This window comes from Puma concolor, chromosome A2 (assembly GCF_028749965.1).
Source record: "Puma concolor isolate L17-30 chromosome A2, mPumCon1.1.hap2, whole genome shotgun sequence".
NCBI classification, from domain to species: Eukaryota; Metazoa; Chordata; class Mammalia; order Carnivora; family Felidae; genus Puma; species Puma concolor.
Window position 1 is genome coordinate 164,647,754 of NC_141668.1, and position 26,576 is coordinate 164,674,329.

The 26,576-nt window shown below is 42.3% G+C and overlaps 2 long non-coding RNA genes across 3 annotated transcripts; one reads left to right on the plus strand and one right to left on the minus strand.

The window, feature by feature from the left end:
* Positions 1-465: 465 nt before the first annotated feature.
* On the plus strand, positions 466-23,521 carry LOC147583783 (uncharacterized). Its single transcript, XR_015248541.1, has 3 exons — positions 466-658; positions 20,399-20,549; positions 21,600-23,521. It is a non-coding gene; the product is annotated as an uncharacterized LOC147583783 (long non-coding RNA).
* LOC147583784 (uncharacterized) lies at positions 10,002-13,686 on the minus strand. Of its 2 annotated transcripts, none has more exons than XR_015248539.1 (3): positions 12,206-13,686; positions 11,459-12,072; positions 10,002-11,315 (listed from the first exon to the last, which is right to left on the minus strand). It is a non-coding gene; the product is annotated as an uncharacterized LOC147583784 (long non-coding RNA). The 2 variants fall into 2 exon arrangements; XR_015248540.1 differs by having other exon boundaries at positions 11,459-11,522; positions 11,925-13,686.
* Positions 23,522-26,576: the final 3,055 nt, after the last annotated feature.

Sequence of the window (26,576 nt, forward strand, 5' to 3'; positions counted from 1 at the left end):
TTTGATTGGGAGCTGCCTGACTGGTCCGAGGTGCGCGCGAGGCTTGGTCCAACCGACTCTGTACCGTTCTGGTCCCGCGCCGAAGTCCGTGCCCTCGGCCTCGGCGCCGCTAAGTCCTGCCGGAGCCTTCCTTCCACCTTTAAGCCCCGAGACCAGAAGTGGAGTGCTTGGGACCTGAGCAGCGGCCAACTTCCCTTTACGGTTTTTCTCTGTATTTGCCTGCGGCACGGAAGAGCGGCTGCAGGTGCGAGGTCGGAGCTAGAGCTGGGAGAAGGGCCTCTGCGGAGTGGGTCTTGACTACAGCGAGGATGCGAGGCTCGCGGAAAGCGGGGTCTTGGTCAGGGTGGGCAAACGGGGCCTCTCGGAGGCGGGCCTCTGTGGGGTGCGTGGCCGGCGAGGGCGTGGTCTCGGTGGGGGCGGGGCCCTGGCGGGGGGCGGGGACTGAGTGGGCGGCCGCGCGCCCCGGCAGGGGCTGGGTCTCGCGAGCGTGGAGATCAACGGACGTTGGTCGCTTCTCGGGGTCCTTCCGACCTTCTGAACTGGGGGTGTCGGTTGGGGCGGGAGTGAGAGGTGTTGGTGAAATCTACTTCCAGGGTGTCCCCTTCTGCCTTCGTTATACAGGAGAATTTCACTTGTGGCTTTTGTGAGAATTGCTGAGGTGAGAATATCTTAAACTTAATTTTGGTGAATTACGTTTGATAAATTCATTTGGGAAAATGCTTTCTCAGGATTCTAGCGTGAGGGTCAATAAAAAGTGTAATGAAGAAAATGAAATGAAGTAAGTGAAAATGTAAGTAACAAGCCTTACAATTAAAGTTATTCACCTCTGTACTTCGCAAATCAGCTACACCTCTCCTCCAAGGGCCTGCCCTCGCGGTAGAGTTTTATTTTTTTTATTTTTTTAAAGGTTTTGTATTTTTTTTTAAGTTTGTTTAGTTGAGATAGAGAGAGAGCGAGAGCGCGCGCTTCTGTGCGGACGTGGGGGGAAGCGGGCAGAGAGCCTGATGCGGGGCTTGAACTCAGGAGCCGTGAGATCGTGACCTGAGCCTAAGGCCGGAGTACAGCGCTTAAGGGACTGAGCCATCCAGGCTCCCCTGGGAAGAGGGTAGACTCTTGATTTAAAAAGCTCTTCCCTTGGTTGGAAAGAAGGCAAAAGTGACTCTGATCCGTGAGATTAGCTGTGTGCAGAGGTGACCCCTCAGCTACGTGCATTATGTTTGTTTGCTCTTGACTGTTTTTCTTGATTACACAAGTGATGCATGGGTATGTTGTTTAACATTCAAATAATTCAGAAACTATAGTAAGAATGTTAACGGTTCCCTTCACACTCTCCCTGCCAAGTGCACATAAAATACAATGTCCTGCTTTGTAGGCCTCCAGTGTTACTGATGGCAGTGTGGCCTTGCCCTAATTTTTTTTTTTTTTTATTGTGGTCAAATGTACATATCATAAAAATTTCCCTTTAACCTTTTTTGAGGGTACTGTTCATTGGCGTGAAGTACAATCACATTATTGTGCGACCGTTACCACCACGCATCTTCAAAATTTTTCATTTTCCCCAAATGAAACTGTTCTCATTAAAAAGAAATAACGCCCCATGGGGCGCCTGGGTGGCTCAGTCGGTTAAGCGTCCGACTTCAGCTCAGGTCATGATCTCACAGTCTGTGAGTTCAAGCCCCGCGTCGGGCTCTGTGCTGACAGCTCAGAGCCTGGAGCCTGCTTCAGATTCTGTGTCTCCCTCTCTCTCTGCCCCTTCCCCACTCACGCTCGGTCTCTCTCTGTCTCAGAAATAATAAAAACATTTTTAAAAAATTAAAAAAAGAAACAAAAAACTTCCCGTAACCCTAACTCCCAGCCCCTGGTAATCTCTATTCTATTTTCTTTCTCTCTAAACTGGACTATTGTTGGTACCTCATATAAGTGGAATCGTGCAATATCGTTCTTTTGTGTCTAGATTATTTCACTTAGGATAATGTTCTAAAATACACGCGTGTTGTAGCATGTATCAGGATTTTATTCCTTTGTAAGGTTGAATAATATTATATTTATATATTTATTATAGACATAGTTTATATATGTTTATATTTTGCATATTTTATATCTTGTTATATTTTTATATATTTCATATTATATAGTTACATATTTTGCATATTTTACATTTTTGTATATTTACATTTTGTATATATTTTATAATTTATATTGTAAAATGAACTTATATTTAATATAAATGTAATATATTAATATATATTCTATGCCCTTACATTTATTTACACTAGAATTTTATATAATATAATATATAAATATAACTCTAACATTATTCAACCTTAAGTGTATACATTTTGTTTTTCTGTTCATTTGGGTTGTCCACCTTATGGCTTTTGTGAATCATGCCACTACGAACATTGGTTTACAAATATCTCTTCAAGTTTCTGCTTTCAGTCCTTTTGGATATATACTCAGAAGTGGAATTACTGGATCATATGGTAATTCGATGTTAAGCTTTTTGAGGAACCACAACACTATTCTTTACAGTGGCTGTACCATTTCACATTACCATCAGCAGTGAGTAAGGGTTATAATTTCTCCATATCCTCACCAACACATTTTTATTTATTTATTTTTTATTGAAATTTTTTTTAGTGTGTGTTTATTTTTGAGAGAGAGAGAGAGCAAGCAGGGGAGGGGCAGAGAGAGAGGGAGACATAGACTCTGAAGCAGGCTCCAGGCTTCAAGCTGTCAACACAGAGCCTGACACAAGGCTCAAACCCACAGACCGTGAGATCATGACTTGAGCTGAAGTTGGACGCTTAACTGACTGAGCCACCCAGGTGCCCCTATTTTTATTTTTTTGGTAATAGCTATCCTAATAGATATGAAGTAGCATTTCCTTATGGGTTTGATTTGCATTTCCCTGATGATTAATGATGTTGAACATCTTGTTATGTGCTTATTGACCATATGTATGTCTTTATTTTAATGTTTATTTATTTATTTTGAGAGAGAGAGCCCAAGTGGGGTAGGGGCAGAGAGAGAGGGGAGAGAGAGAATCCCCTCTGCACTCTCAGTGCAGAGCCTGACATGGGGCTCAAATTCACAAACCATGAGATCATGACCTGAGCTGAAACCAAGAGTCCGACACTTAACTGACTGAGCCACCCAGGCGCCCCTATATGCCTTCTTTGGAGAAATATCTGTTCAAGTCCTTTGCCTGACAGTCATTTTCTTTTTTTTTATTAAAAAAATTTTTTTTCAATGTTTATTTTTGAGAGACAGAGACAGAGTGTGAGTAGGGAAGGGGCAGAGAGAGAGGGAGATACAGAATTCAAAGCAGGCTCCAGACTTTGAGCTCTGAGCTGTCAGCACAGAGCCTGACGCGGAGCTCGAACCCACGAACCGTCAGATCATGACCTGGGCTGAAGTTGGATGCCCAACCGACTGAGCCACCCAGGTGCCCCTGCCTAACAGTCATTTTTAATGCATGTATATACTTTTCTGCATATACATATTTTATAAATTATGTAAATATATTTATACTTTACCTTCAGATCTATATCAGTTTTTGTTTTAAACACCATAATCATTTCCCACAGTATGAATATATGATAATTATTTGGGCCCTTGCTATAATGTAATGTATATTTCAGTTGGTTCCAGTTTTTACCTATTAGAAACAGTTTTTAATGAACAAGCTTGAACACACACACATGTATCTATCTATCTATCTGCACAGATGCCAGAGTTTCTCTTGGCTATGGTCCCACAAGTTGCTAGTTGAAGGCATAGGACTATTTAAAATTTTAGTAGACATAAATTCCAATATCCCAGCACACTCCCAACTATCAGTGGCCTCTAGTCATCCTTTGTCATCTGTGGCTAAGACAGTTTTTCTACCCAGTGCCAAGGGATTGGTGGTCTGAACTTGGAATCCAGATAAGTTATCCCCTAGAAGCCCTCCCTTGGCCTGCTGGTCTACCTAGTTTTGAAATTATTCCTGCCAACCCACATTATTACCACAAACTAAACAATAGATCTTGATATACTTCTTACAAAAAGATTGCCCCAAAGTCTCAATTCCCCCAAAAGCCTCTCTAAGGGGGAGCATACCGTGTGGGAGTTGCCCGCCCTAGGAGGAAATTTCCCTTCCTTTCCTGAGCCCTCCAGCTGTCCATCCCTTCCTCTATTGCCATGATGTGGGAGACAGTGGTCAGATGGATAGACGTACTCCCTCTCTGTGCTCCCTAGTTCCTTAGTGCCTGGGCTCTCTGTTGCTATATTACCCCTCCCCCTTCTTTTTAATAGTTTATTTATTTATTTTGAGAGAGAGAAAGAACACACAAGCAGGGGAGGAGCAGAGAGAGAGGGAAAGAGAGAATCTCAAGCAGGCTGTGCACTGTCAGTGCAGAGCCCAGTGTTGGGCTTGAACCCACGAACTGTGGGATCATGACTTGAGCTGAAGTCAAGAGTCAGCTGCTTAACCATCTGAGCCACCCCTTCTGATTTGATGGGAAAATATGCCATACGTAAAATATGTTAAATGTTCTGTGTATCTGTAAGGTATATTGTATATGATATATACATATTAATTTTCACATATTATACAAAATATATGTTTTCCTGTAAAACTTCACCTTGAACAATTTGCCACATTTTTTTTTGTTTCAACTTTTTACTTAAATTCTAGTTAGTTAACATATAGTGTAATATTGGTTTCAGGAGTAGAATTTAGTAATTTATCACTTACAGGGGTGCCTGGGTGGCTCAGTTGGTTAAGCATCCGACTTTGGCTCAGGCCAATGATCTCGCGGTTTGTGAGTTCGAGCCCCACATTGGGCTCTGTGCTGACAGCTCAGAGCCTGGAGCCTGCTTCGGATTCCGTGTCTCCCCCTCTCTCTGCCCCTCCCATGCTCATGCTCTGTCTCTGTCTCTTAATAATTAATGTTAAAAAAAGTAATTTATCACTTACAGCTAACACCCAGTGCTCATCACTAGTGCCCTCCTTAATATCCATCACCCATTTAGCCCATCCCTTGCCCAACTCCCTCACCAACCCTCAGTTTGTTCTCTATAGTTGAGTCTCTTATGGTTTGCTTCCCTCTTTTTCCCCTTCCCTTATGTTCATCTCTTGTGTTTCTTAAATTCCACATATGAGTGAAATCACATGGTATTTGTCATTCTCTGACTTCTTTCACTTAGCATAATACATTGTAGCTCCATCCATGTCACTGCAAATAGCAAGATTTCATTTAATTTGATGACTGAGTAATATTCCATTGTACATGTGTACCACATCTTCTTTATCCATTCATCAGTTGATAGACAATTGGGCTCTTTCCATAATTTGACTATTGTTGATAATGCTGGTATAAACATTGGGGTGCATGTGTCCCTTTGAATCAGTGTTTTTGTATCCTTTGGGTAAATACCAAGTAATGCAATTGCTGGGTCATAGGGTAGTTCTATTTTTATTAAAAAAATTTTTTTTGAAGCTTATTTATTTATTTTGAGAGAGAAAGCATGTGAGTGGGGGGGAGGGGCAAAGGGAAACTGAGAGAATCTTAAGCAGGCTCCACACTCATTGCCAAGCCCCATGGGGGGGCTTGATCCTGCAACCCTAGGATCATGAACTGAGCCAAAATCAAGAGTCTGATGCTCAACTGCTCAACTCAGCCAACTGAGCTACCCAGACGGCCTGAGTTTGATGTTTTTTTTTAATAGATTTTGGATACTAATCCTTTTTCAGATATGTCATTTGTGGGGCACCTGGGTGGCTCAGTTGGTTAAGCGACTGACTCTTGATTTCAGCTCAGGTCATGATCTCACAATTTGTGAGATTGAGGCGCCCTGCCCAACCCCCGTTGGGCTCTGTGCTAACAGCAAGGAGTCTGTTTGGGATGTTTTCCCTGCCTCTCTCTCTCTCTCTCTCTCTCTCTGCCTTTCTCTCTCTCTCTTTTTGAGAGAGAGAGGCTACAAGTGAGCGAGGGGCAGAGAGAGGGAGGGAGAGAGGGCGGGAGGGAGGGAGAGAGAGAGAGAGAAAGAAAAGTGTGGCTCACCCAAAGCAGGGCTCGTGCTCATTTGATGCAGGGCTCGGAATCATTAACTGTGGAATCATGACCTGAGCTGAAGTTCGATGCTTAACTGGCTGAGCCACCCAGGTGCCCCTCTCTCTCTCTCAAAATTAATAAACTGAAAAAAAGATATGTCATTTGCAGATATCTTCTCCCATTTTGTAGGTTGGCTTTTAGTTTTGTTGACCATTTCCTTCACTGTGCAGAGGCTTTTTCTCTTGTTGAAGTCCCAATAGTTCCTGTTTGCTTTTGTTCCCCTTGCCTCCAGTGACCTATCTAGTAAGAAGTTGCTCCAGCCCAGGTCAAAGAGGTTGCTGCCGGTTTTCTCCTCTAGGAGTTTGATGGCTTCCAGTCTCACATTTAGGTCTTTCACCCATTTTGAATTTATTTTTGTGTATGGTGGAAGAAAGTGGTCCAGTTTCATTCTTCCTGCATGTCACTGTCCAGCTTTCCCAAAATCATCTGTTGAAGAGACTGTCGAATTTGCCTTTTCTTAATCTTTCCCTCTTAGGGTGATAGCACCACCACCTATCCAGTTTAGTGGTTTTGTAAGGAGAGACCATTGCTGTAGGCAGAATACTCCCATCCTAAACACTGGCACTAAAGAGCTTTTCTTTTATAGGAAAGAATTTACAAGACTGGGAAGTGGGGTGAGTGGGTGGGGTGATAGGATAGTTGATCAGGGAGATCAGCTGATTGTCGGGGAGGGGCTGTAGAGGGTTGATCTGAGTCCCTGTGCTCAGGGGTGAGTTCAGGAGGAGAGAAGCTTGGCTGAAGTTTAGTGAACTCAAATTAAATTCAGAGGCATTTTATCTAAGTAGTTTAGTGGGGAACAAACAGTGGAGCTACTCATTCATGAGACAAAGGTGGGAATTTGGACGGTCTGTGCCTGGCATTGTCAAGGGTAAACAAGGGGTCATCATCCTGCCCTAAGTCATGCAGGGAAGGGTGTTTCGTTGTATTCGGGCATTTCCCAGAACACAAAAAGGGCTGGGGAATTTCTTGCCCATCACAGTTTTCCAGGAGCACAGGGTTTGGGTGTGAAGCTTGACATTGTGAGTATAAAAACCTTCTGTGGTTTCTCTAAGTTCTCAAAACTGGCTACACATCTCCCCCTCTTCTCACTTTTCATCCCAATCTAACTCTAGCAGATCCTTTGACATTTCCTTCAATATGTGTACAATCATCTCTTCTGCTCCCAAGGAGTCCCCATTCTCACCTTGATCCTGCTGTTGCCCCTTACCATCCACCCCCACTTTTACTGTTGCTTTCCCTGTTCTGTCCTATGAACAGCTGCCAGTATGATCTTTTTTTATTTTTCACTTTAAAAAATTTAAATCCAACTTAGTTAACATATAATGTAATAATAATTTCAGGAATCGAATTTAGTAATTCATCACTTACATATAATACCCAGTGCTCATCCCAACAAGTGTCCTCCTTAATGCCCCTCACCGCTGTAGCCCAGCCCCCCTCCCAACATCCCCCCCAGAAACCCTTAGTTTGTTCTCTGTATTTAAGAGTCTCTTGGGGCGCGTGGGTGGCTCAGTTGGTTGAGCGTCCCACTTCGGCTGAGGTCATGATCTCAGTCTGTGAGTTCGAGCCCCTCGTCAGGCTCTGTGCTGACCACTCAGAGCCTGGAGCCTGCTTCGGATTCTGTGTCTCCCTCTCTCTCTGTCCCTCCCACACTCGCACTCAAAAGTAAAATAAAAACATAAAAAAGCAATGCTAATATCATCCTCAATGGGGAAAAACTGAGAGCTTTCCCCCTAAGGTCAGGAACCAGACAGGGATGTCCACTCTTGCCACTGTTATCAACATAGTATTGCAAGTCTTAGCCTTAGCAATCAGACAACACAAAGAAATAAAAGGCATCCAGATCGGCCAGGAGGAGGTCAAACTTTCACTCTTTGAAGGTGACATGATACTCCATATGGAAAGCCCAAAAGATTCCACCAAAAACCTGCTGAAACTGATCGATGAATTCAGCAAAGTCGCAGGATATAAAATCAATGCACAGAAATCGGTTGTGTTCCTATACACCCAATAATGAAGCAACAGAAAGAGAAATCAAGGAATCGATCCCATTTACAATTGCAGCAAAAGCCATAAAATACCTAGGAATAAATCTAACCGAAGAGGTGAAAAATGTATACACTGAAAACTATAGAAAGCTTATGACAGAAATTGAAGAAGATACACACAAAATGGAAAAATATTCCATGCTCCTGGATGGGAAGACCAAATATTGTTAAAATGCCGGTGTGACCCAAAGCAATCTACATATTCAATGCAATACCTATTAAAATAACACCAGCATTCTTCACAGAGCTAGAACAAACAATCCTAAACTTTGTAGGGAACCCATACCCATACCCTTTGTGTGGAACTTTGTAAAGACCCCCAAATAGCCAAAGCAATCCTGAAAAGGAAAACCAAAGCTGGAGGCATCACAATCCTGGACTTCAAGCTGTATTACAAAACTGTAATCATGAAGACAGTATGGTACTGGCACAAAAACAGACACTCAGATCAATGGGACAGAATAAAGAACCCAGAAATGGACCCACAAACGTATGGCCAACTAATCTTTGACAGAGCAGGAAAGAATATCCAATGGAATAAAGACAGTCTCTTCAGCAAATGGTGCTGGGAAAACTGGACAGCGACATGCAGAAGAATGAACCTGGACCACTTTCTTACACCATACACAAAAATAAACTCAAAATGGATGAAAGACCTAAATGGAAGACAGGAAGGCATCAAATCCGAGAGGAGAAAGCAGGTAAAAGCCTCTTCAACCTCGGCCGCAGCAACTTCTTACACGACACGTCTCCGGAGGCAAGGGAAACAAAAGCAAAAATGAACTATTGGGACTGCATCAACATAAAAAGCTTCTGCACAGCAAAGGAAACAATCAGCAAAACTAAAAGGCAACCAACAGAATGGGAGAAGACATTTGCTAATGACATATCAGACAAAGGGTGAGCATCCAAAATCCATAAAGAACTTCTCAAACTCAACACCCAAAAAACAAAGAATCCAGTGAAGATATGGGCAAAAGACATGAAGAGACACTTCTCCAAAGAAGACATCTAGATGGCCAACCGACACATGAAAAGATGTTCAGCGTCACTCATCATCAGGGAAGTACACATCAAAACCACAATGAGATACCACCTCATACCTGTCAGAATGGCTAACATTAACAACTCGGGCAACAACAGATGTTGGCGAGGATGTGGAGAAAGAGGATCTCCTTTGCATTGCTGGTGGGAATGCACGCTGGTGCAGCCACTCTGGAAAACAGTCTGGAGGTTCCTCAAAAAATGAAAAATAGAACTACCTTACGACCCAGTAATTACACTACCAGGCATTTATCCATGGGATACAGGTGTGCTGTTTTGAAGGGGCACATGCACCCCAGTGTTTATAGCAGCACTATCAACAATAGCCAAAGTATGGAAAGGGCTCAAATGTCCATCGATGGATGAATGGATGAAGATGTGGTATACATACACACACACACGCACATGAACACAATGGAGTATTACTTGGCAATCAAAAAGAATGAAATCTTGCCATTTGCAACTATGTGGATGGAACTAGAGGGTATTATGCTAAGCAAAATTAGTCAGAGAAAGACAAATATCATAGGACTTCACTCATGAGGACTTAAAGATACAAAACAGATGAACATAAGGGAAGGGAAGCAAGAATAACATAAAAACAGGGAGGGGGCCAAAACATAAGAGACTCTTAAATATAGAGAACAAACACAGGGTTGCTGTAGGGGTTGTGGGAAGAGGGTTGGGCTAAATGGGTAAGGGGCATTAAGGAATCTACTCCTGAAATCATTGTTGCACTATATGCTAACTAATTTGGATGTAAATTTAAAAATAAATAAATTATTTTTTAAAAAGTGGGGGTGGGGGGGGTTCCTGGCTGGCTCAGTTGGTAGAACATGCAACTCTTGACCTCTAGGTTGTGAGTTCAAGCCCCATGCTAGGTGTAGAGATTACTTAAATAAACTCTTAAGGGGCGTCTGGGTGGATCAGTTGGTCAAGCATCCGACTTCGGCTCAGGTCATGATCTCACTGCTTGTTGAGTTCAAGACCCTCATCAGGCCTTGTGCTGACAGCTCGAAGTCTGGAGCCTGCTTCAGATCCTATCTCTGTCTCTCTTTCCTCCCCTGCTCACTCTCTGCCCCTGTCTCTCTCTCAAATAAAAAATAATAAAACATAAAAAAAAAACCTCTTAAAAACAGACAAAAACAAAGAGCCAGGCCCATGTAGCTTTTTTTCATAGACTGTAGACTGACTCCAAACATAAGAAGTCAATGTGATAGGAAAGAATGCCCCAACAGTTAAAGACATACTTTTAAGGATTTCAGCAATATGAACAATTTGATAATGACAGAAACAAGGGATGGAAATGCTAAGAAATAATTTGGCAGGAAAGAGAGGGCTGCTAACAGTCTGGTAGAGGGCACTATGGGGGAAGCCAAGCTTGGGGAAAGCAGACAAATGGACAAATTGGTGGGCCTGTGTTCCAGTAAAACTTTATTTACAAAAGTGGAAATGTTCTGAAGAAAGGAAGCAGGGCAGAGTTTTCTCTAGAAGCCATAGAAAGTGGAGGAGAAAAGGGAGGAGAGGAAGGGAAGCCAAAGAAAGCCTCAAGACGAAACTTATCCCAAATGGCCTGAGATGATTTATGACAAGATAACATTAAAAAAATTTTTTTTAATGTTTAATTATTTTGGGGAGAGAGACAGAGAAAGAGCAGGGGAAGGGCAGGAGAGGGAGACACAGAATCTGAAGCAGACTCCAGCTCTGAGCTGTCAGCACAGAGCCCAACCCGGGGCTCAAACTCACGGACCACGAGATCATGACCTGAGCCAAAGTCGGACGCTTAACCGTCTGAGCCACCCAGGAGTCCCCAAACAAGAGAACATTTTAGATGACATTGTAATAGTGGTGCATGGTGACAGATGGTAGCTACACTTGTGGTGAACACAGTATAACATATAAACTTGCTGTCCAATAACTGTGTTGTACGCCTGAAACTAATGTAACGCTGTGTGTCAACTATACTTCAACAAAAAAAAATCATGACATTTTAGAAATTTCCTAAATGGAGTTCCTTTTGCCTGAGGCTCACCTGAACGGGTTTCTTGGACAATTAGAACTCTCCTCTTCTTGGTCCTCAGCTCCTTATGGGTGAGCAGGTTGGGTTTATGGAAATGATACCCTGTACACAGAGAAAGACACATCAGGCGGAACGTGCAGGGTGAAAAGGCAACCTCCCCTCAGAGTGGGACCACCACTTTCAGAGGACAGGCATGTGTGGCCCCATGGGCAGTGATGATGGTACCCAGGACCCAAACAAACTACCTCACGTCGTGCCCTGGAGGGACTGGGGATCCTCAGACCCGAGCTCAGAGCCACACCAAAGCTTCTAAACATGAAAAAACTAAGGTTGGCGTAAGAGATGAATCTCCATTCTCAAGGGGAAGATGCTAGAGTACGGACTAGTGACTAGACCCCAGGGGTTAGCCACCTGCTTTTGTAAAGATAGTTTCACTGGAACATGGCTCTGCCTATTTGTTTACATTCCGCGCTACACTGGCCACTACATTGGTAGCATTGCATCATTGTGTGTAGCTGCAACAGAAACACTATGGCCCACTAGGCTGAAAATATTTCCTCTCTGGCCTTTTAAGGAAAGGTGTGGCCACTCCTGCTGTACCCTGTCACTCCTCAAGAGTGGGCCACATCTCCCTCTTCACTACTCTTTTACCAAGACCAAGAACAATTCCTGGAATGTAACAGGTGTTGAAGAAATATTTGCAGCAGAAACCTATGAGTGAAGAGATTAAGCTGACTGAGGCCAGGCTCCTATAGTTGTCCAACATCATGTCTCTACGCAAGATTTTCTGAGCAGGGTCCAGTGGTGCCCACTCCTCCTCGGGGAAGTCCACTGCCACTTCCTCAAAGGTCGCTGAATCCTGAAACATCACACACATTTGGGCTCAGCCAAGGCCCATCTCCATCAGTGTCCCAGGAAGGTGGGGTGTGAGGAGGATGGCCCCAGAAGACCAAGGAATGGGACATTCAGATGGGGCAGGGGCGATTCCTCACCTCTCGTCTCTCTCCACTTGCACATCCTCAGCAATCTCATCTGGCCTCATTGATTTATTAGCTCTTCAACAAGGGGTTGAACTTTTCTCTGTGCAACTAGTCTGTGATCACACCCAGCCTGGGTCCCCTAGGCGAGACACCACATAGCCCTGAGCCTATGGAGGCCTGGGACAAATACTCAGTAAATGAATGAATTATGTCTCCATGAATTCCTGAGACAAAGTCAGCACATAGCCTTTTCTTGGTTTTCTACCACAGCTCTGAAGCTCTGAAGTGACTATTGAGCTAATATGAACAGGCGCTGAAAAACATTCACAAATACTGAGCATTCTCTGGAAAGTCCCTTAGCCACCACCATTCATTAGAGGCTAATGGTCCTGAGGAGTATGGAGACAAGTCCTGGTCAGGTTGGAAGTCTCCAGGCCACAAAAGGAGACACAGCCAACCTCAGGGAGGGAGATGTCACATTGGAATGAGGGGAATTTTTTATGTTTATTTACTTATTTTGAGAGAGAGAGAGAGAGAATGTGTGTGTGCATGAGCAGGGGAAGGGCAGGGAGAGGAAGAGGGAGAATCCCAACAGGCTCTGTGCTGTCAGCGCAGAGCCTGAAGTGGGGATCAAACTCACAGACCATGAATCATGAGCCAAAATCAAGACTTGGCCGCTTAACTGACTGAGCCACCCAAGCACCCCAAGGGGGATTTTGATTTAATATGATTACCTATGACCAGGTTGTCAGCCACCCTGGAGCCATCACTTCAGCCTCCACATTTCCTTCCTGGAGACAGGTGGACTTGCATTGCTAGAGGACAAGAGGTGGATGTGAGAAGCTGGCCATGCCCTAGACTCCAGCTAGCACCTGCCTGGAGGCTGTATCACATGACCCATGACCTCACACACAAACAAAGCAAATGCCAGCAGGCACACGGGTTTCCTAAAAGGCCATGGCAATCCTGTCTCTCACAACCAGGAAAGAGGCCTGGGGGCCTTGCTGTCCATGAGGAAGGCTTGCAACCTCCTGTGATGTTGAGGGTACTCAAGTTCAGAGAAGTTTCCCAAGTCAATTGCCCAAGTTAATAAAAAGAAGACAAGGTATAATGTAGTTCTATACCTCAAACATCTCAAACCCTAAAGGCCCCAACCCTAATGCAGGCAGACTGGGGGCTCCTGGGGCTCCACTCCCACCTTGTCCTGGCCTTTGGAAGCCCTGGAGGAACAGGGTCTCTGGAAAATGAAAGTGGCGGGGGCGGGGGGCGGCGGTGGTGATCTAGCTCCACGCAGATGCTCAACAGGGAGGAAAGCCCGTGCAGGTGTGGCTGGAGCTTGTGACCTGGGTGTCTGGAGAGGAGAGTGATGGGAGAGGGTGGCAGAGGGGCCAGGAGCCTGGTCAAGATCAGGGCAAAAAGCCTAGATCCAATCTGGATTTACACCTTGTGACTGGCAGGCTAGCAGGAGTTTTGTAAGAATTTTCTATTCTTATTTATATATATTTTTTTAATTTTTTTTTCAACGTTTATTTATTTGTGGGACAGAGAGAGACAGAGCATGAACGGGGGAGGGGCAGAGAGAGAGGGAGACACAGAATCGGAAACAGGCTCCAGGCTCTGAGCCATCAGCCCAGAGCCTGACGCGGGGCTTGAACTCACGGACCGCGAGATCGTGACCTGGCTGAAGTCGGACGCTTAACCGACTGCGCTACCCAGGCGCCCCCTTATTTATATTTTTTAAGAACATACTAGCAAGGGGGACAAACTATCTAAGAGACTTTTTTTTTTAATTTGATTTATTGTTATTATTATTATTTTTTTTTTTTTGTAATTTACATTCAAGTTAGTTAGCATATAGCACAACAATTTCAGGAGTAGATTCCTTAATGCCCCTTACCCATTTAGCCCAACCCTCTTCCCACAACCCCTACAGCAACCCTGTGTTTGTTCTCTATATTTAAGAGTCTCTTATGTTTGGCCCCCTCCCTGTTTTTATGTTATTCTTGCTTCCCTTCCCTTATGTTCATCTGTTTTGTATCTTTAAGTCCTCATGAGTGAAGTCCTATGATATTTGTCTTTCTCTGACTAATTTTGCTTAGCATAATACCCTCTAGTTCCATCCACATAGTTGCAAATGGCAAGATTTCATTCTTTTTGATTGCCAAGTAATACTCCATTGTGTTCATGTGCGTGTGTGTGTGTATGTATACCACATCTTCATCCATTCATCCATCGATGGACATTTGAGCCCTTTCCATACTTTGGCTATTGTTGATAGTGCTGCTATAAACACTGGGGTGCATGTGCCCCTTCAAAACAGCACACCTGTATCCCATGGATAAATGCCTGGTAGTGCAATTACTGGGTCGTAAGGTAGTTCTATTTTTCATTTTTTGAGGAACCTCCAGACTGTTTTCCAGAGTGGCTGCACCAGCGTGCATTCCCACCAGCAATGCAAAGGAGATCCTCTTTCTCCACATCCTCGCCAACATCTGTTGTTGCCCGAGTTGTTAATGTTAGCCATTCTGACAGGTATGAGGTGGTATCTCATTGTGGTTTTGATGTGTACTTCCCTGATGATGAGTGACGCTGAACATCTTTTCATGTGTCGGTTGGCCATCTAGATGTCTTCTTTGGAGAAGTGTCTCTTCATGTCTTTTGCCCATATCTTCACTGGATTCTTTGTTTTTTGGGTGTTGAGTTTGAGAAGTTCTTTATGGATTTTGGATGCTCACCCTTTGTCTGATATGTCATTAGCAAATGTCTTCTCCCATTCTGTTGGTTGCCTTTTAGTTTTGCTGATTGTTTCCTTTGCTGTGCAGAAGCTTTTTATGTTGATGCAGTCCCAATAGTTCATTTTTGCTTTTGTTTCCCTTGCCTCCGGAGACGTGTCGTGTAAGAAGTTGCTGCGGCCGAGGTTGAAGAGGCTTTTACCTGCTTTCTCCTCTCGGATTTGATGCCTTCCTGTCTTCCATTTAGGTCTTTCATCCATTTTGAGTTTATTTTTGTGTATGGTGTAAGAAAGTGGTCCAGGTTCATTCTTCTGCATGTCGCTGTCCAGTTTTCCCAGCACCATTTGCTGAAGAGACTGTCTTTATTCCATTGGATATTCTTTCCTGCTCTGTCAAAGATTAGTTGGCCATACGTTTGTGGGTCCATTTCTGGGTTCTTTATTCTGTCCCATTGATCTGAGTGTCTGTTTTTGTGCCAGTACCATACTGTCTTCATGATTACAGTTTTGTAATACAGCTTGAAGTCCAGGATTGTGATGCCTCCAGCTTTGGTTTTCCTTTTCAGGATTGCTTTGGCTATTTGGGGGTCTTTACAAAGTTCCACACAAAGGGTATGGGTATGGGTTCCCTACAAAGTTTAGGATTGTTTGTTCTAGCTCTGTGAAGAATGCTGGTGTTATTTTAATAGGTATTGCATTGAATATGTAGATTGCTTTGGGTCACACCGGCATTTTAACAATATTTGGTCTTCCCATCCAGGAGCATGGAATATTTTTCCATTTTGTGTGTATCTTCTTCAATTTCTGTCATAAGCTTTCTATAGTTTTCAGTGTATACATTTTTCACCTCTTCGGTTAGATTTATTCCTAGGTATTTTATGGCTTTTGCTGCAATTGTAAATGGGATCGATTCCTTGATTTCTCTTTCTGTTGCTTCATTATTGGGTGTATAGGAACACAACCGATTTCTGTGCATTGATTTTATATCCTGCGACTTTGCTGAATTCATCGATCAGTTTCAGCAGGTTTTTGGTGGAATCTTTTGGGCTTTCCATATGGAGTATCATGTCACCTTCAAAGAGTGAAAGTTTGACCTCCCCCTGGCCGATCTGGATGCCTTTTATTTCTTTGTGTTGTCTGATTGCTAAGGCTAAGACTTCCAATACTATGTTGAATAAAAGTTGGAAGAGTGGACATCCTTGTCTGGTTCCTGACCTTAGAGGTAAAGCTCTTAGATTTTCCCCATTGAGGATATTAGCTTTGGGTCTTTCATATATGGTTTATGATCTCAAGGTATGATCCTTCTATCCCTACTTTGAGGGATTTTATCAAGAAAGAATGCTGTATTTGGTCAAATGCTTTGTCTGCATCTATTGAGAGGGTCATGTGGTTCTTGTCCTTACTTTTATTGATGTGATGAATCGCATTGATTGTTGTGTGGATATTGAACCTGAATCCCAGGTATAAATCCCATTTGGTTGTGGTGAATAATTTTTTTAATGTATTGTTAGATCCAGTTGGCTAATACCTTGTTGAGAATTTTGCATCCTGTTTATCAGGGAAATTGGTCTATAGTTCTCCTTTTTAGTGGGGTCTTTGTCTGGTTTTGGAATCAAGGTAATGCTGGCTTCATAGAAAGAGTTTGGAAGTTTTCCTTCCATTTCTATTTTTTGGAACAGCTTCAAGAGAATAGGTGTTAACTCTTCCTTAAATATTTGGTAGAAATCCCCTGAAAGCCATCTGGCCCTGGACTCTTGTTTTTTGGGAGATTTTTGATTACTAATTCGATTTCTTTACTATTTATGGGTCTGTTCAAATTTTCTATTTCTTCCTCTTTCAGTTTTGGTAGTTTATATGTTTCTAGGATTTCTCTATTTCTTCCAGGTTGCCCGTTTTATTGGTGTATAATTGCGCATAATATTCTCTTATTATTGTTTTTATTTCTGCTGTGTTGGTTGTGATCTCTCCTCTTTCATTCTTGATTTTATTTATTTGGGCCCTTTACTTTTTCTTTTGGATCAAATTGGCTAAGGGTTTATCAATTTTGTTAATTCTTTCAAAGAACCAGCTCTGGTTTCATTGATCTATTCTACTGATTTTTGGTTTTGATAGCATTGATTTCAGCTCTAATCTTTATTATTAACTGTCTTCTTCTAGTTTTGGGTTTTATTTGCTGTTGTTTTTCCAGTTCTTTGAGGTATAAGGTTAGGTTGTATATCTGAGGCCTTCCTTCCTTCTTTAGGAAGGCCTGGATTGCTATTTTATACTTCCCTCTTATGACTGCCTTTGTTGCGTCCCAGAGGTTTGGGGCTGTGGTGTTATCATTTTCATTGGCCTCCATGTATTTTTTAATTTCCTCTTTAATTTCCTGGTTAGCCCATTCATTCTTTAGTAGGATGTTCTTTAGTCTCCAAGTATTTATCTTTCCACATTTTTTCTTGTGGTTGATTTCAAGTTTCACAGCCTTGTGGTCTGAAAATATGCATGATATGTCTTGATCTTTTTGTACTTGTTGAGGGCTGATTTGTGTCCCAGTATGTGATCTATTCTGGAGAAAGTTCCATGTGCCCTGGAGAAGAATGTGAATTCTGCTGCTTTAGGATGAAATGTTCTGAATATATCTGTAAGTCCATCCAGTCCAGTGTGTCATTCAAAGCCATTGTTTCCTTGTTGATTTTCTGTTTAGATATCTGTTACTGTAATTGGGGTGTTGAATTTCCCTACTATTATGGTATTATCAATGAGTTTCTTTATGTTTGGGATTAATTGATCTATGTATTTGGGTGCTTCCAAAATGTTTACATTGTCAGATCCTCTTGTTGGATAGACCCCTTAATTATGGTATAACGCCCTTCTTCATCTCTTGTTACATCTCTTTATTTTAAAGTCTGCATCGTCTGATATAAGTATGGCTACTCCAGCTTTCTTTTGGCGACCATTAGCATGATATATGGCTCTCCATCCCTTACTTTTAATCTGAAGGTGTCTTTAGGTCTAAAGTGGGTCTCTTGTAAATAGCATATAGATGGATCTTGTTTTCTTATCCATTCTGTTACCCTGTGTCTTTTGATTGGAGCATTTAGTCCATTGACGTTTAGAGTGAGTACTGAAAAATGTGAATCTATTGCTATTATGTTGTCTGTAGAGTTGGAGTTTCTGATGGTGTTCTCTGGTCCTTTCTAGTCTTTGTTGCTTTGGTCTCTTTCTCTGTCTCTCTCTCTCTCTTTTTTTTTTTTTTTTGGTCTTTTCTCCCCTCAGAGAGTCCCCCTTAAAATTTCTTGCAGGGCTGGTTTAGTGGTCACGAACTCCTTTAATTTTTGTTTGTCTGGGAAACTTTGTCTCCTGCTATTTTGAATGACAGCCTTGCTGGATAAAGAATTCTTGCCTGCATATTTTTCTGATTCAACACATTGAATATATCCTGCCACTCTTTTCTGGCCTGCCAAGTTTCTGTGTGTAGGTCTGCTGCAAACCTGATATGTCTTCCCTTGTAGGTTAAGGACTTTTTTTCCCTTGCTGCTTTCATGAGTCTTTCCTTGCCTGAGTATTTTGTGAGTTTGACTAGATACGCCTTTTTGATGGTCGGTTTTTGTTGAATCTAATGGGAGTCCTCTGTGCTTCCTGGATTTTGATTTCTGTGTCTTTCCCCAGGTTAGGAAAGTTTTCTGCTATGATTTGCTCACATAACCCTTCAACCCCTTTTTCTCTCTCTTCATCTCTGGGACCCCTATGATTCTGATGTTGTTCCTTTTTAATGAGTCACTGATTTCTCTAATTTTTAAATTGTGCTCTTTTGCCTTAGTCTTGCCTTTTTTTCCTGCTTCATTTTTCTCCATAAGGTTGTCCTCTATATCTCTGATTCACTGTTCTACCTCATCCATCCTCACCACCGTGGCATCCCTTTGAGATTGCAGCTCAGTTATAGCATTTTTATTTCATCCTGACTAGCTTTTTACTTCTTTTATCTCCTCAGAAAAGGATTCTCATCTATTTTCAACCCCAGCTAGTATTCTTATTATCACTATTCTAAATTCTGGTTCAGACATCTTGCTTGTATCTGTGTTGGTTAATTCCCTGACTGTCATTTCTTCCTGTTCTTTCTTTTGGGGTGAATTCCTTCATTTTATCATTTTGAAGGAAGAAAAAGAATTAATAAGGTAAAACAAATTAAAATTAAAAAATTAAAAGCAACACAAAAAAATCAAAGGATGCTAGATCCTAGGTGTGTTTTGGTCTGGTTGTTGAAAGGAGCTTGATAGATTAGAGAAAAAAGGGAAGAATAAGAAAAGAAAAGAAAAAAGAGGAAAATGTTTGAAAATTTGAAAAAATGAATACAATGAAATAGAATAAAATGAAATGAAATAAAATAGAATTTGAAAAATTTACAAAAAAGTAAAAAATATATTAGAAAAAAATTAAAAGCATTTTTTTTAATAATTTTTTTTTCAACGTTTATTTATTTTTGGGACAGAGAGAGACAGAGCATGAACGGGGGAGGGGCAGAGAGAGAGGGAGACACAGAATCCGAAACAGGCTCCAGGCTCTGAGCCATCAGCCCAGAGCCTGATGCGGGGCTCGAACTCAGGGACCGCGAGATCGTGACCTGGCTGAAGTCGGACGCTTAACCGACTGCGCCACCCAGGCGCCCCAAAAGCATTTTTAATAAAAATGGAAAATAAAAATACATTTTTTTCTCTTTCTGTATTCAAGAATAAGAAAAGAAAAATTTAAAAAAATGAATAGATGGACCAGCAAACAGACAAATAGGATTGAAATTACATTGGTTTCCCCTAGAAGTCAAACTATGAAGCCCTTTATAGTCCATAAACTAAGCAGGAGAGACTTGTGTTCCTGAAGAGCAAGGTTGGCCCAGATGGGCGGGGCTTAGTGTAATGGCTCCGTTCTCCATTAGATGGCGCTGCTTAGCTTACTGGGGTGGATTGTTGTGGTGCCTGCACCACAGGAGGGGTGAAAATGGTGCATGAACAGGAGGGGGTGAAAGTGGCATTGCCCAGCTACCCAGTCTCCACTATCAGAATTCTGTGCTTTCCCGACCGGCAATCGCTCACCCCTTCTTTGTCTCTGGCTTCTGTCCAATTCCTGCTTTTACACTGTCCTTGACCAATCCATCAGGCTGCCAGGTGGCACCTCCGTCCTGAGTTTTATCTCATGTGGGGCTGTGTTTCCCAGCCCCTCACTTCTGAGGGACTGTGGCTTTGACCTGCTCAGACCTTCTGGGGGAGGGTCTCACTGAGGAATGGCCAGTGCACAGCTGCCCCCAGGAACGTTCACAGGACCATGCTTCTGCCAATGCCCAGAGACTGCAGCTGGGTGCCAGTCTGCCCCAGAAAAAGTTCACACAATCATGTAGCAGCAGCATTTCGGGGATTATGGTAAATTACAACACACATCTGGCACCAGGTTTCCCCCTTAATGTCCTTTTTCCAACACCAGCAAATGTGGTTGTTCTCCAGGGCCTGCTAGGACCATTGCCTGTGGGGTGGCCACACAGCCTCTACTAAATGTCCTCCCACCAGGGGAACTGCCCCTCCTCATGTGGCCCAAGAATCTCCTGGACTCCACTCCACTCCTGGAGATTTGCCCTTCCTACCAGAGCACTGCCAGGTAATGAGCTGCAGAGTTTCAGACTCTTTGCTCCCCCTATTTATAGAGTGTTAATGGAATTTAAACCCTCTGCTTTCTCCTATCTCCCTTTTTTGTTCAGTCCCTTGCGTACTCTTTCTTTTCTCATCTGCTCTTTTCGGGCATGGGGTGGGTTCCCATACTCTCTGCCCATGTCTGTCCTCTCTCCGCAAGCAAAAACAGCTCCTTGCCCTCTGTGGCTTCTCTCTCCCCCCAGTTCACCTCTCTGCTCTGTGTACCTGTCGAGTTCTGTGGTTCAGGTTGCGTTAATCCTCAAATCAGTTTTCTAGGTGTGCGGGATGGTTTTAGTGTTGACCTGGCTGCATTTCAGGGAGGAGAGATGCAAAAAAACCTTGCATGCTGTTCTGCCATCTTGGCCCCTCTTTTTTTTTTTTTTTTAATGTATTGGTTTATTTTGTTCTTTTTTTAAAATCTATTTTGTTTTTTTTTGTTTGTTTTTTGTTTGTTTTTTCTTTTAGTTTAGTTATTTTGAGAGAAAGAGCTCAGGATAGGGACAGAGAGAGAGAGAGGGAGAGAGCGAGAATCCCAAGCAGATTCTGTACTGCCAGAGCAGAGCCTGGTGTGGGGCTTGAATTCATGAAGTGTGAGATCATGACCTGAGACAATGTCAGGAGTTGGATGCTTAACCGACTGAACCAACCAGGCACCCCTCTTTGTTTTTGTTTCTAAATTTTTTTTAATGTTTATTTATTGTGTGTGTGTGTGTGTGTGTGTGTGTGTGTGTGTGTGTGTGTGTGTGAAAGAGAGACGGGGGAGGGGGGCATGAACAGGGGAGGAACAGAGAGAAAGGGAAACACAGAATCTGAAGCAGACTCCAGGCTCTGAGCTGTCAGCACAGAGCCCAATACAGGGCTGGAACTCGTGAACCATAATATCATGACCTGAGCTAAATTCAGATGCTTAATCGACTGAACCACCCAGGTGCCCCACGTTTTTGTTTTTAATCACCTTTACCTCACAATTTATTTCTCTAAAAAAAATATTTGTCCTCCTCTCCCCCATTAATTTCAGATCAAAAGTTTCAACTTAAAGCCAAAGAGACCACTGCAAAGCAGAATAAACTTTGGGAAAAACTTCTGTCAGGAAAAGGGTAAGGCTCCCGAACGCCTCTCTCCTGAGGGTGCATTGCTGGTTCTCTGCTGGGGTTGCTGTGACACAGAATAGCATAACCACAAGGGGAGACACTTGGGACCAATGACCTTCACCCAGAAGACTATGTTTCTGAGTCAGAGAGTCTCTGAGTATCATGAATTTGCAGAACATTCTAAACCAATTTCAGTATTTATTTGTGGAGAGTTCCCACAGGTAAACATATCCATTAATATTACTTAGTGAATGTTGACACATAATTCAGTTTTTGTTTAAAATTTAAAAAAAAATGTTTATTTATGTTTGAGAGACAGAGTGTGAGAGGGGGAGAGGCAGAAAGAGAGGGAGACACAGAATCCGAAGCAGGCTCCAGGCTCCAAGCTGTCAGCACAGAGCCCGATGTGGGGCTCTAACTCACGAACTATGAGATCATGACCTGAGTGAAGTCAGATGCCCAACCAACTGAGCCACCCAGGTGCCCCAGTTTTTGTTTAAATAATTATCAGGAAAAATATACATGAGAAGCTTCCATTCTGGACCTTGTGGCAGAGCACTCACCTTACTTAAAATTCAAAAGAACTTGAACAGAGCAGAAGCCGTACATAAGCCCTGGAAATGGCAGCACTTTCTAATGTAGGAATTTGCTTTTTTTACAGTGCAGACTTTCATGGGGTGGGGGGAGTCTCCATGAGTGCATTGAGAGTGAGAAAGCCTTTAGTTACAACTTATCCCTTAACCAATAGGCACCAACTCAACCTGGAGAGATTCCCCATGAATGTAGTCTATGTGGAAAAACCATCAGAAGGAATTCTAACCTTGTTTCACCCAAGAGAAATTACATAGGAGAGAAATGAAACGAACGTAAAGAATGTGGGAGAGTGTTTAGTTATCCTTCATCCCTTAGGACACATGTGTGATCTCAGCCTGGCAAGAAACCCTATGAATGTTTTCAGTGTGGGAAAGCTTTGGGTCCTCATTCGTCCTTTATAACACATTTGTGAACTCCCACTGGAGAGAAACTGTATGACTGCAACCAACGTGGGAATTTCTTCAGATCCAGCTTGAGTCCTTGCTGCTCTTAAGAGGATACGCAATTGGAAGAAACTGTATAAATGCAATGACTGTAGAAAGGCCTTCATCAGGAGCAATGACCTGACCGTGCATAAGTGAGTGCACGCCAAGAGGGACTGTGTGATGACTATGGCAAAGCCTTTGGCAGGAAATTCCATCTGGGGGCGCACAGGAGAGTCCATAGTGGGGAGAAGCTTTACTGTTGCAGCAACTGTGGGAAAGCCTTCAATGGGAGCTCTAGCCTGACTACCCACAAGAGGGCAATACTTGGCAATACAAAGAAATGAAGTTTTGGTACATCCTACAACATGGATGGACTTTGAAAACATTATGCTCAGTGAAAGAAACCAGTCACAAAGGACTGCATATTGTATGATTCCATTTATTTGGAATATCCAGAATAGGCAAAGCCATAGAGGCAGATAGCAGGATTGTGTTTGCTTGGGCTGGGGGTGGGAACCTGATTTCATAGATATGAAGGATCTTGTTGGTTTTGACAGCAATGTTCTAAAACTGGTCTGTGCTGATAGTTGCACAACTCAGTGAGTTCACTAAAAATCATTTGAATTTTAAAATGATGAGTCTTCTGATATGAAACTATATCTCACTAAACTGTATCTGTTATAAAAGGAGATGCCATTGGACGTGCATTTTGATAACTCTAGTACAGTCTCCATTGTGGTAGAATATATCCATAATACGTAGCTTTTGAGTTATCCTTGCAATTTTGACATTGTTTGTAGGGGACAGTAATAATATCTTTTCTCAAATGATGTGGGAGTTCAATTGATGAATCCTTTTTGGAATGGATGAATGATTGAAGAGTGTGACCCTTTTTAACTCATTTACTGGGATTCAGATGGGCTTTTTATTTAGTTTGACATTGTCATCTTTTTCAGAGTCTGCCTCCTTTTACTCAGTAGTTTCAATGCTGCACTGTCTAATTTGGTTCTTTCCCTTGTGTTCTTTAGAAGTCTTTTTGGACTTTTTATGAGAACTTGAATTGTTTTCTTTCATAGGCATTGGATACTTCAAACTAAATCAGGCTGTAAGGTTTCTGGAGAAGGGCTGGCGGTGTATCTTGCTGGTCCTCATAGATAATTGTCTTTGTTATGTTGAGTTCGGCTTGTAGCAAACTTGCTCTACTCTTATTCTGATAACTGATGCGTAGCTCTTTTGAGGTTTTCTGTAGATAATCTTATCTACAAATACAGGCAGAATTCTTTTGCTCCTTTTCAATCCTTATTCTTTTCTTATGATTTTGTTGCCTGACTCTCTCTGGCTGTGGCTTGAACCCTATTGACTAGAAGAAGTCCTAGGAACTCTTTTCTTCTTCTTGATCTTAAAGGGCATTTTTTTTCATATTTCATCTTTTAAGTGTGGTGTTCTCTATAACATTTTTGTAGATAACTTTACTAGGATGAGAGAGTTTCTTTTGTTATCTAAGGTGTTGGCCTTCTTTCTCATGAACAGATGTTGGATTTTATGTTTGTTCGGCTTCCCCTGAGATGGTAATATTTGTTCACTGATGTATTTCAAAACCTCTAGAACAATGGTAGGCAATGGACACATAATAGGCACTCAATAAGTATTTGTTGAATGAATGAATGAATACATGTAACATTTCTAACATGTTTGTGGAGTAAATTACTTCAGTTTATTTTTCACTGTGAAATTAACTGCATTCCTGGATAACATATCTGTCACACATCATTGTGTGACATTGTTCCTAGTTTCCTTTTTTTTTTTTTTTTGTTCCTAGTTTTCTAATATGATAGGATTTCTGCATCTTTGAGTGAGATTGCCTGCAGGTTTTCTTTCTCCTGTCATCCTTTTGTTATTGTTGTTACAAGGTTACAGTGATGTGGTAGCCTCATAATATTAGTTGGGAAAATTCCCCAAGTCCATTCCTTCACTTAGATTCACCAGTTGTCAACATTTTTTGACAGTTACAGCTTTTTGTGTGTGTGTGTGTGTGTGTGTGTGTGTGTGTGTGTGTGTTTGCGTGTGTATAATTTTATTTTATGGTTGAGCTTTTACAGACATAAGACTCCTTTAACATTTATCCTAAGAACAAAGACATTGTCAGGAACTCAAATTCCTACTTATAGGCTAACAAATTAGCCTGCCACAGTTTCATGGATGTTGGCCAAAGACACCAGACTTCTGGATCAGAGATCAAGGACTTTGTTACAGCACAGCAGCCAGTATAAGCTTCATGTTGCCATCAATTCCTCTTGACTCTCAAGACCCACAGGGGAGACATGAAGTGGATTTGTTTTATACCTGAGGAACCCCAAGCTTTTCTAAGGAGCTGCAAACAAACCTTCTTGTTCTTTGCCCCAGAAGGAGACATTATCTTTATTACACTGAACAACAAAAAATCTGCCCCCGTCTATGGATGTTATATAAACATCCTTGAAGACATAGTACAGAACAGAGTAAGATGTGCAAACATGAGCTGCCCGTGGAGAATTGCCTTCCCACAGACATTTTTCTCTATAATCAAAATATTAATATAGTCATGAAATTTAACATTAACAAAATAATGTTACTAGCACACAAACTATAATTGAATTTCTCCCATCCCACAAATACCCTTTATTGAGGATTTGGAACATAATTTTGTTATAAAAATGGTTTTAAGAAATCTTAATTGTGAAGTTCTGGGATAAAAGACACTTAATGGAGCCATCTGGCAAAAGTCACTTTGCTCAACTCAAAAGAATCAGGGCAGGAACTGTATACCTGCACAGAAAGTCATATTTTTTTCACAGAAGAAGGTGTGAAAGCCTTCATAAGCACTCATTCTTGTATGAAACATGTGAGGGCCCAATGGAGGGAGGTCCTGTTAGGATAATGAATATGGAGGGTCTTCAAGTGTGGATCTTCACTTACTGTTCACAAGAGAACTCATTCTGAGAGAGACCGAGGCCATATCCATTTGTGAACAGGAGATTGCCATTGTGCTGCATTCTTTTTTTTTTTTTCAACGTTTATTTATTTTTGGGACAGAGAGGGACAGAGCATGAACGGGGGAGGGGCAGAGAGAGAGGGAGACACAGAATCCGAAACAGGCTCCAGGCTCTGAGCCATCAGCCCAGAGCCCGACACGGGGCTCGAACTCACCGACCGCGAGATGTGACCTGGCTGAAGTCGGACGCTTAACCGACTGCGCCACCCAAGCGCCCCTGTGCTGCATTCTTAAGGTGGACCCCTAGCTCATTAATTTGTTTTTTCTTTCATAATATATATACCCAAGAATACTCATATCCCTCTAAATGCCCTCTACATTATTGAACAAGTTGTGATAGTTAATATTTTTATTTATTATGGCTCAGTTGTAAATACCGTCTCATTTCCGTTTTGACGACTTCTTGGACTCATGGGCTGCTCAGGAATATGTTTCCAAGATGCAGTGCCAGTTCTTAGTTGCCTTTTCATTTCCCATCTGATGGCTTTGTGGTCAGAGTCCGTGATCTGTAGGATACGGATTCTTTGGCATTTGTTGGGACTTTCTCTCTGGTCTGGGGCGGCAGACACTGCTGGCTGCCTCTACATCCATTCTCCCCATTCTTCTTACTCTCACAACTTGGATTTTGCTCAACTTGTTATTGTTCACTGTAAAAACAAAACCAACCAAACAAAAACAAAACCCAACACGCACTCTCTCTTAGTCTTTCTTTTTTTAGTTTATTTTTATTTTTTTAAATGTTTGTTTATTTATTTATTCATTTTTAAATGTTTATTTTTGAGACAGACAGAGCGTGAGCAGGGGAGGGGTAGAGAGAGAGGGAGACATAGAATCTGAAGCAGGCTCCAGGCTCT